A 9,072-nucleotide genomic window follows, 5' to 3' on the forward strand; every position below is an offset into this window, starting at 1 on the left:
CTCTCACATTGAAGGAGACAGAGTAACTTAACTCTCTGCTAGCCTTTCCTCTCCCACTCTTGCCATGACATTTGTACAAGTGGCCTCCAGTTAGGATCACACACCTTCCTGCAGGAAGTTCCTGGCCATCTTTTGTGATTTGAGTTTGCCTTTAACCTCTTAGCAGAGCGTCTGCCCCTTCCTCATCTCCCCTACATTGGTCTCCGCCCAATAAAAAGAATAAAATATCTTCCCTGTCCCTGCGAGTTATTATAGGGCTGTTTGCTCAAGGAAGCAATAGTTTAGGGAAGAGGCAAAATGAGCAATACCTGGCGGCACTTGGGCCTCCTCAGACACAGTCCCAGTCTCCTGCATCTCCTCCTAAGGGGTGTGAAAGGACTTGCTTCTGACATGCCATTAGAAGATCTCTCCCTGGATCTGATGGCTCATAGGGGAGAGGTGGTCCTTACCCTCTGTCTGCTGGCTGACCCTTTCAGCCCTTCCAAGCATTTATCTGTCAGCAGGATCTCTGAAACTGCACCAGAACAGTGTGGCATTACAGCCCCCTAGGCTGATTAAACCCATAGCCTGAGGCTACCCTCTTCCTCTGCCATGGAGCCAGGGCCCACCCCTCGGCCTCTCACCCCCACAGCCGGGTGATACTGGCGCTTCTCTCTGGTGTCTCAGCCAACATCAAGAAAATGAAAGTCTCCTGTCTCCCAAGCCATTCACCTCCCTTTAAAATATCTCGCTCTGCATCCTCTCATATATTTCCGATAGGAAGCTCTGGTTCCAGTACACCTGCTCTTGTCCTTCATGGGCTTTAATTACAACACACCCCCCAACCCATTTATCTCTAATTTAAAACTAGCTTCATGTAAAGCAAGACCTAAGAAATCCCAATCTCTGCCTTGCTGGGAAGCGAGCTATGTCCTCCAATCATGATTGCCCTAAACGGCTCTCACTCTAACTTATTACACCAAGCCTCATTTTTCAAACCACATCCAAAATCTCCACATCTCTTAGTTTGTTGCCACTGTCTCATAAATCCCAAAATGAAAGCAACAGTTTTTTTTTTTTCCCCCTCTTGGGGCACATTGGCCACTAAGGTCTAGAGGGTCTCCACATACCAAGCATCCCTATGGGCACTCAGTCATAGCAATTGAGGAGCTGTTGACTTTGGCGCCATGCTTGATGCCTGAGGTTGGATCCATTGAGCTTTGCATTCATCTTCTTTGATTATACACCCATATGTCCCTTTGCCTCTCCCAAAGAGGCAGATTTATTTAATTATCTTACTCTTGTGGTTGGAGGAGCTTAGGATCTGATTTCAGAAAAATGTATGAGTTCACATGTGATAAGCTGCTAACCAGTTTGTTTTTGTTGTTTTTGTGTTTGTTTTGAGACAGGGTCTCCCTCTGTTGCCCAAGCTGGAGTGCAGTGGCATGATCTCAGCTCACTGCAACCTCTGCCTCCTGGGTTCAAGTGATTCTCATGCCTCAGCCTCCTGAGCAGCTGGGATTACAGATGCCTGCCATGACACCTGGCTAATTTTCAGGTTTTTAATAGAGATGGGGTTTCACCATGTTGTTCAGGCTGGTCTCGAACTCCTGACCTCAAGTGATCCACGCATCTCGGCTTCCCAAAATCCTCAAATTACAGCCACAAGCTACCGTGCCTGGCCACTGCTAACCAGTTTGTTTGGAAAGACTGTTTCACCAGTCAGCCTATGTCCTTGTCAAAAAGGAATCATAAAATAGGGCTCATGCTAACATCTGCTTTAGAAAAAGATTGAGAGAATTAAAGTATATGTGAGGCCTTTTGCAAATATTTGGTACTTTTAACAGGTGCTTCTTTTATTTCTAGGGGCACCCACCTATTCTTTCTTCCCAGGTTTCTTCTCCAGCCAATACATAACTGAGCATTTGGGCATGTGAATAAAGTAGGATACTGTTTTGTCAATTTCACTCCAAGTGACTAGGCTGCCCTGCTCCCATGGAGGGAAACATGTCCAAGTTGTTGTCACGTTAATCACAAGCCAACTGGGAGCAGGCTATTTACACTTGTGTCACTTCCTCCAAGATTCGATTACTGTAATTGCCTATTGACTATGTGGTCTGCCAGCTTCCACACCAGCTCCAGCTGTCAGGGTGGGGAGCAGGGGGCAGTTTGTATCATGGTGAAAGAGGACGCTTCCACACCTAAACCAAACCAGCTTCTGAGCCTGCCTGTCTATCATTCCCAAGCCCTTGTTCAATGTGCTGGTCCTCAAATTGCTCCTTTTCCCTTTGTTGATCTGGTATAATGCATCCCTGGCCACGGATCTCTCTCTGGATTTTGCCATGGATTCTGTGATCAAATCCTGCCCAATATAATTTTCCAAGGTTATACAGAATCTTGTTTAAAGATATTTATTTTCATCTGGAATTGTCTGATGTCCTCACTGTATTATTTTTAATTTAAGCTTTCTGCTCATCTCATGCTGCTTAAATTGATTTTTATGAATCATTTGGCTTCTCTACTGATTTTTCATTTTATTTCATTAGTGTTCTTTTGTAGGGAGGGTGCTAGTGACTGTTCATTGTTTGCTTTTTCAGTCAACCAAGGTATGGGCTATCAGACTTCACCCTCAGCTGGGGTGCCAGGTGCAAACTTTCATTTTCTTCAATATATAAATTGATTTGAAAGAGGATTCAAGAATGAATTTAATTCCTGCCATTTCAGGCATGAGTGCACCATTCAACCTCCCTGCTGATGCCTCAGTCTAACTTTACACAAGTTGTCCCATAGTTCAGTTGTCATCCAGAACAGAATTTAGCTTAAATCACTGCCATCTACTGCGATTGCCCCAGATGAATCTTTCCAGTCATCTAGCTCTCAAATGAAAAGTGATTCCTCACTGCCCATTTGATGGAGGGCAATGAGGTGCTGTTTCTACAAGATTACTTACCCGATGAGATAGGAGGGCTTGTTTGGAAAGACCTAAACAGGACCCCAGATGGCTCTGGCTGAGCACTTCTGGAGAATCGAGCTAACATTTTGGTTGAGAGAAGTCAATGCTTCTTCTCCTCCCTTTTGGCCCCAATAAATTAATGTAGCTGTTTGTCCTTATAAAATCCTCTTCAGCGTTTTCATTCTCCCCAGTGCCTAGAGCAGTGATTCTCTAACTCGAATACCCATCAGAATCACCAGCGCATCTCGTCGAAACACAGATCCCTGGGTCCCATCCCCTGAGTTATTGATTCAATAGATCTGCCTTGGGACCTGATGGTTTGCATTTCTAACAATTTCCCAGGTGGTGCTGCTGCTGATCTAGATACCACACTTTAAGAACCATCGGCCTGGAGTGTGTAAAGCCTGCAAGTCATTGTTGCAGCCCTCAATCATTTGGATACTTTCTCCTGTTCTAATCATATCTTCCATTGCTATTACACACTGACCATTCACTCAACCTTTCATTCACTCACTTAGGATATATGTATCTGTGGATAATAAATCCCTTATAGTTCTTGAAAGCAGCAAAGTACCACCCACTTTCTTGCCTTTGCTCATTGTTGTTGAGTATCCTTCATCCCCACCTCACCTGTCTGGCTCATCCCAGCTCATCCAAGTTTTATGTCAAACACTAACTTCTCTGTGAATCAGTTCCTTTCCCAGTGAGTCAGCACGTTCATTTTGCCACTACTGGACTTTGCATGACTCCCCATCAAAGCACTATGTTACATTGTATTTTGGCTGTTTCTTTATATGTTTTTGCCCTTGCTGCACTGACTTTCTGAGGGCAGAGTTTGTAATTTAATTCTCTTAGCTCCAGACCTCCTACAATGCCTAGCCCATGTTTGCTGCTCTGTATATGTTTGTGGGTGTATTAGTTGGTTTTCATGCTGCGCTAAACACATACCCGAGACTGGGAAGAAAAAGAGGTTTAATGGACTTACAGTTCCACACGGTTGGGGAGGCCTCATAACCATGGCGGAAGGCAAGGAGGAGCAAGTCATGTCTTGCATGGATGATGGCAGGCAAAGAGAGAGCTTGTTCAGGGAAATTCCTCTTTTAAAAACCATCAGATCTTGTGAGACTTATTCACTATCAAGAGAACAGCGTGGGAAAGACCTGCCCCCATGATTTAATTACCTCCCACCACTGGGTCCCTCCCACAACTCGTGGGAATTCCAGATGAGATTTGGGTGGGGAAACAGCCAAACCATATCAGTGGGCTTGATTACTTCATGGCAGGGACATCTGCTTGGGATTGAATGTGATTCCCCTTTGATAGACAGGCACACCGTTCCTTTGGTCAGTTGGAGTCCCGTGTAAGTGAAGCTAAAGGAAGGGTGCTTGTCCCCTCACAGGTCTGCTTGCTTCACCTTATTTCATGATCTCAATCTACATCTCTAATAATCAGTCAGGAGCTGAGCCAGAAAGTAGAGATGTTTGAGATTGTTGTATGTTTGAATAGTATTCTATAACATTAAAACATGTCCACATCCATTATCTTAGTAAATCCTGAAAAATGGTCCTATGATGTACTATGATGCTCAAGTAGACACAACTCATCATTTTGTTTGGAAAAATTACTCTATGCAAAGAGCCTTCCACACAGTGATCAGGAGGCGAATAGCAATCCAGGTCAGGGATGGAAAGCACAGGGAGGAGAGTGGGCACTGTTTTGGGCAAAGAAAGTGTCCAGGACTGGACTTAGGAGGCATGAGTTCCTTGGTCATGATCCACTTATGAATGGGCATGCAACTTTCAGCCTCAGTTTCTTCATCTGTAAAATGACCTAGCTGACTTCTCAGGTCTCTTCCAGCCTTAAAATCCTGTGATAAGATCTTTGGACTAAAAAACAGGTTCATTTACAAATTCCCCGGTGAATCCTTCAAAGGCAATGCTGGCTTCAGATTGACATTCCCCAGAACTGTCACAGCTTATTCTCCAGTGTGCATCAGGCCACGCCTCTGAGGGAAAGGGCTAAGAGAATAGAGGTTAGTTCCTAGGTGGAATGCTCCCTAAGGATGTTTTTAAAAATAGCCTTTGGAATGGAACTGAGCTCAGATTCATCCCAGACTTTGTCTGGCCCACTGCCGGTATTGGTCTTGGTTTTCCAAAGGCCAAGACTTTTTTAGTGTATTTTCCTCTTTGGGGACTTCCATACATGAACGCAAAGCTTAAATTATCACTGGAAGTTTCTCGTAACTGATAGCTTCAGTGAATAACTCAGTGCTTATGACTGTCCAAGCAAGATTTCCAACCCTGATCCTTGCTGGAGCTGCTCAGCATTCATGCTGTGTGCTCTACCTGTTTCTGCAGAAGCAACATCTCCAAGGTAAACCTATCTCATCTGCCTAATAAGCTCTACTTTCTAGGGTTCTCCAAATCTTTTAATAGAATCCTGTTACCTATGTTTAAAATGATAGATTCTTCCTTGACTCCCACCTCTCCTCACTCTGTATTCTAAAGGTCCCATCCATTTGTTTCTGGGTTATTTCTGCTTGCCTTTCCTGCCTTTATCTCACTCCACTGTCCTACTACATCTTGCCTAGAGTTTTTTAGCTGGCTTCCTTTAACATCTATTTCTCTGGCTCCAACCTGTCTGTCCTTTGGAAGTCAACTCTGAGGATCCATGAACAAGTAATATATTACAGAAGGGCTTCTGAGAGAAACTGGTAAGGAAGTGCAAGGAGCAAGACAGGTAATGCAAAGAAACTACACAGGATGAGCTTTCACGCAAAATCTTAGCCTCAGCCTGATCCTGCGAGGAGCTCTGGAGTGTAAATTATACTTTAGAGTTTGTGCCAACTGAAGGGAAGAAAGCCGGGCCTTCATATCTCCACACTGTCAATCACTGGCTAAGGGCCACCCCCAAGGGATGTTAATTCCCAGTATTTTTAGCACTCTGCTTGTTTTGTCAAAGTACCTCTTGTAGCCCAAGGCAGGCATCCGAATAAAGTCACAGGTGTGAGCTGTTAGAAGCAAAAATACAAATCTTGGGGTGGACATATGGTGGGGTCAGGGGAGGGATCAGAGAGAGCAAAAGCAATCTGAGGGGACCTGGGCACTTGGCAGAGCATTGAGAGTATCCACTACACTGACCTTCACGATATGGCCAGCTCAACATTGCCATATTACTGCTCAATCATTTCTTTACTTAGCAACCATTAGTGCCTCCCTAAACTCTCTAAGCTCCTTAACTACATCAAAGTTTCAATAATTTAGCACCAACAACTTATCCATGCTTGCCTTTTTTTCTTCACAAATCTTACATTTCTGACAGATTGGTTTAGTATTTTACATACAGATGAGAGCTTTGCAGCCTCTATACCTTAGCCCACTCAGTTCCCTCTTCCTGGAATGGTCTTTAATCCACATTACTCATCCTTCAAAGACCCAGAAGACTTTTCTGATTATCTCCCAAGAGATGAGGTCTTTCCCTTTTTGGCTCTTTCCTAGCACTCCGTCTGTTCCTCGACACATGTATTATGCATGCAAGTGGTTGTCTCATCTCTCCTCTGGACCAGTGGCCAGACTTACCATCTCATTTCTCTTTGCCGCCTTCCAGCACCAATCACAGTGCCCAGGGCTTGGCAAACAAAGGATACTATAAACGCTTGTTGAATAAATGGTTGAAACTTCTCGTGTGCCTATGTCAGACAAGAGGGTGAAATGGGAAGTGACAGCCCCCTACCTCCAACTGAGTTCTTGAAATCCAGTTTTTTAGATGAGATGTTTACGTCTTTGGAAAAAAATGGATCCCTTCTGCACCTTTTTCATACCTACCATGTCAACCCCTGCTGTGGAGGGGATGTAATGGTGAAACTGGTGTTAAAAAAGAATTCCAATTCACCATGCCCTAAAATAACTCTTTCTTTCAAGGAAATTATAGTAAATAGCTTAAGAAACCACTTAATATGTGTGGCATATGTAACATTTAGGAGTTTTTGGGTTTCATTTTTGAGATGGAGTCTCGCTCTGTTGCCCAGGCTGCAGTGCAGTGGAGCGATCTTGGCTCACTGCAACCTCCACCTCCTGGGTTCAAGCAATTCTCCTGCCTCAGCCTCCTGAGTAATTGGGATTACAAGCACTCACCACCATGTCTGGCTAATTTTTTTTTGTATTTTTAGTAGAGACAGTGTCTCACCATTTTGCCAAGGCTGGTCTTGAACCCCTGACCTCAAGTGATCCACCTGCTTTGGCCTCCCAAAGTGCTGGGATTATAGACATGAGTCACTGCGCCCAGCCTCAAGAGTATTTTTATGACCATAAATGTGAAGTGGTTTCCTATTGGGAATACTGCTGGGATGGCATTTAAAGACCTGGGGTCTAGTACTGTCCCCACCATTTTGTAGTGTGAGGCATTGATAAACTCACTTAACGGTTTTTGGGTTCCTTTTTCTCATAAGTTAGTGGTGTGGTTGGATGAGATGGTATCAAAGAGCCTTATTAGCACTACTGTTTTATGATTTCACCAGGAGACTTTACATGCTAGCCACTGCACCAAGTACTGGATGTATGAAGACCAATGTCATAGTTCCCTTGACCACAAAACTCTTGGAAATGTGGCTGTCTAGGATGCCCTTGAATATCATCAAGCTACCCTAGAAGAAAGCTTGTTCTGGTGTTTAAATTTTCCTTCCTGCATCTTTTTCCCTTTGGTTCCTATCAAACCTTTTATTGAAAAGCATTGAAGATACTGTCTTCTTCTTCCATTGGGCAAGTCCTTAATCACAAGAGACTCTCAGGAACTTTGAGACTTCAAATTTGTTCACACAATTTATCCCATAAAACACATACATAGAGATGAGTAAAGGGGAAAAAAAGCCATGTCAAGTACAGATCAGCTAGGTTCACTCAGTAGCCATTTGATGGGATTACACGCAATTGCTCACTATCATATGCAATTCAAATTAATGCCAGAGTCTAATGAAAATTCCCTACACCATGGACCATTGGGTTCCCTCTTACATACTTGAAACTGACCTATCAAATCATGAATATTACAGGTCTTCTCTCCTATAAACTAAATAAACATAATCATAGCCCCATTGACCCTCTTGATTCTTCTGCCTCTCACTCTTCTGATTGACTCTGTTAAGATTGCCTGAGATGTCAGTGTATGGTTTTGTTCACTTATTAAATACTTATCTTTACAAAGTACTGCATAAGTCTTTACAGGTACTAAAATATTGACAAATGTCCAAGGACTGGAGGAGATTCCAGCCTAGTACTCTTCAGGTCCTCTAACCAGTTCAGAATTTTTTCTCATGGTTTGCCCCTTTGATCTGCATGTGTAGTCTGAGACCATGTTTGTATTTTGCTTCATCTTGCATATAAAACTCTTTGGCCTGTAATTAAAAAAAAAAAGCTAAAAGTGTCTTCATTTTTATTGTTGGCTTGATTGTGTTTTCTTTCTGGGCCAATTACCAGTGCATTATATGATATCACTGGATTTCCAGGATGAGACAGCAGTTGCCGTGCATTTGTGCAGAATGATTTTGTTCTGACTTAAAAGCCTCTTGTCAGAACATGGCTTTTTGGAGGGGGAAGGAACATTGCTTAAAATACACCCTTTTTGAAAGTTAAGAGCTTTGGTTTTGGACAGAAAATCTCCCCTCCTAGAGAGTTTCTTCTCTTCCCCATACCCCTTCCTATAAAGCATGGAAGCTGTAGACCAGTTTGGAAGGAAGATATTTTATGGTGAACTAGCTCTGGAAGTGCAATCCACCTGACTTGGCTGGAGAGCAAGTTTACTCAGAGGCCTTACTGTTGGTGAAGGTGACAAGGCTCAAGATTTGTGATTTGACTGGAAACGCTACAGGGCGATGCTATGCAGCTGCTGCAAAGCCCCGTTTGGAGGTGAAGAATCTCTCCCCGGTTTGCCATAAAGCAAACCTCTGGCTTGTTTTTTTAGGGCACCAATAGGAGAAGTCTTCCCCTCCTTTGTTGTACCATTTCCTCTCCTTGCATGCTTCTAGGTGTTTTTTGTTTTCACTCAAGATCCTTAATCAACATGAAATTTTCCATTAAAGGAGAGTAGTCAAGGTAGTAAACTTTGAAGGAAGCTCGGATTATTTTGTTTGGGTATTTATCTTGGGG

Source organism: Macaca mulatta, chromosome 7 (assembly GCF_049350105.2).
Source record: "Macaca mulatta isolate MMU2019108-1 chromosome 7, T2T-MMU8v2.0, whole genome shotgun sequence".
In the NCBI taxonomy this organism is placed as follows: domain Eukaryota; kingdom Metazoa; phylum Chordata; class Mammalia; order Primates; family Cercopithecidae; genus Macaca; species Macaca mulatta.